The 2,382-nt window shown below is 47.1% G+C and overlaps 1 pseudogene; it reads left to right on the top strand.

Annotated features, from left to right (window-relative positions):
- The first annotated feature begins 1,875 nt into the window (after positions 1–1,875).
- Positions 1,876–2,030, top strand: LOC112547579 (U2 spliceosomal RNA; annotated as a pseudogene).
- The last annotated feature ends 352 nt before the right edge of the window (positions 2,031–2,382 follow it).

Below are 2,382 nucleotides of genomic sequence, written 5' to 3'. Positions count from 1 at the left end.
TTTTTGGGAGTTCATCTTCAATCTGATGCACCTGTTGGATTGTTTAAGCAGGCTCTTACCATCTGTTTGTCAGACTGTCACCTTGACATTCTTCAGAAGCTTGTCTAGACATTTTATGAGAGGAATCACCTAGACCAGAGGTGAGCAATAGTTGTTTTTTTTGGTGGGGGGGGGGGGGCACTCCAAGATTTTGGAAAGTGATCAAGGGCTGCACGTTTCTGTGGAGGAGGTGCAGGGTCTAGGATGGAGGTTGGGTGCAGAAGGGCCACAGGGTAAGGGTCAGAGGTCCACAAGACTGTATGAGCTCTGAGAGGGAGTTTGGGTTAAGGAAGGATTGTGGCCTGGGTCAGAGGATTGGGATGTAGGTTCATGAAGTGGGAATGGGTGCAGGAGAGGATTCAGGCCTGGGCAGAGAGACTCTCAGAGGGGGTGCAATGTCTGGGAAGGAATTGTGACCTGGGAGAAGGGGAAAAGGAGGTGCAGACTGAAAAGGGTTTGGGTGGTGACCTGGGACAGGGGATTGGAGTGTAGTGTCGGGTGTATGGGTGCAGGAGAGGATTCTGGCCTGGGAGACAGGTGTAGGAGGGGGTACAAGATGTGGGAGGGAGTTGTGACCTGAGGCAGGGGGGTGCAGAGGGTTTGGATGGTGACCTGAGGGAGGGAGTTAGGGTGCGGGAGGGGCAGGGGTGCCAGAGGCAGGCTTTGGCTGGGAGGTGCTTACCTAAGAGTGTCCCAGCCAGCAGCCCTGCAATACCCCCAAGGAAGGCTGGGTTCCCTCCTGATGCAGCCCCAGACCACTTGAAAATGCAGGCTGCTTCCTCCTTGTGGCTCTCAGCTCCGGGAAGGGGGAAAGGCTTGTGCTGCTCCCATCTCCCAGGCCAATCTCTCAGTTCCTATTGGCTGGTTGTTTCTGGCCAATAGGAGCTGAGGATTGGGGAAATCACCCAAAGCCTCTCCCTCCCTCCAGAACAGAGAGTCACACAAAGCAGCTCTGCACTTAAAACAGTGGCTGCTGCATGCCTGAGGGTCCCAGCATTGACCCTCATGAGCCGGCTTGAGAGAGGTGACTTGCCCACCCTTGACCTAGATGGTAGGAAATAGAATGCTTCTCATGCCCACCATATACACCACTGTCTTTATTAGTAATGAACAGGTCCCTTAACACCACAAGTTGCTATCTCTCAGTGGCAACCCTGTCTCTGGGAGAGACCACCTCAACAAGCATCCTCTGCCTCTGTTGGATGTTCGGTTTCAGTGTAAGGGAGGGTTTTTCCCCCATGTTCCATCTCTGTCGCCATCATGAAACCAGCTCGTTCCTTTGAAGGACTGGGACAGTCATTTCCTGTGTGTGCTTGACCTACAATGTCCCTACCCTGTGTGTCCACCAGCTCAGCAACTGCAGACGAACAATGTTATATGTATGTTCTGAAGGCCACAAACTGCTTCCACAAGGGGCACAAACATGCCTCACATGGCTAGTTACAATACCAGGGAAATATGCAGGCTGTGTGAATACTCAAGTGCAAAAATATTCCATTCATTTAATACTCCTGCTGAATAGGTAAATTGCTCTAATCACATTAGTTATTCTATTCATTTATTAGGTGAGAGTGATTAGAAGTGAATAGCTGTAAGAGGATCCTCCAGGTGTGAAAATTAGACGTCTATGGTTTTATGATGTTTATTTTCTGCTGAAGATAATTGTCTCTTTAGCTTCACCAGACACACATACACACTCTCCCTCGCTCTCTTTTACCCAGGCCTAAAGATAAAAATAAAACAGGGCTCACATGCATATGCTGGGAGATCAGGACATTTTTAGCAAGGCATCTACAGAATTTAATAGATTTTTTTTAAAATGTAGTGTGATTTCAAAATGAGTCTAACAAAGGCTAAGATCAAGTGTAGTGTCTGTTCTTATCGGTTTAACTGCTGGTACGTTCTCCATGTGAGCACTGTGTTTTAATGTTAGGCATTTTACTGGCTTTTGAAAATCCCACTTGTAAGCAGTTTGCTCTTGTAAATTTATACTAGGTTTGATAGCATGAGAAAGTGGAATCTTCAGTTTATCTGCAGTGTAAATGTAATACAGGTCCTCTGTGCTGGGGTAGAATTTTTCCCTCTCTGGAGCTCTGGTGCTTACTGATTGGGTGACTGGGGTTGTTTTTGTTCTCTGATTGGATTAGTGACCATGTTCTCCCTGCGAACATTTTAAATGTGACTTTACAACACTGAAATTCCCATTGCATGGGCATTCTTATCAGTGAAACATGATTTCTCCAAGACCTCATGAGAGAGATGCAAAATATAACATAACATAACATAATATATATGGAGATATACCATCTCATAGAATGGGAAGGGACCTTGAGAGGTCATCGA

Source organism: Pelodiscus sinensis, chromosome 25 (genome assembly GCF_052426305.1).
Source record: "Pelodiscus sinensis isolate ZL-2025 chromosome 25, ASM5242630v1, whole genome shotgun sequence".
Classification (NCBI taxonomy): Eukaryota; Metazoa; Chordata; order Testudines; family Trionychidae; genus Pelodiscus; species Pelodiscus sinensis.
Note: the sequence above shows the minus strand (reverse complement) of the source record. Positions and strands in the feature narration are given on the sequence as shown.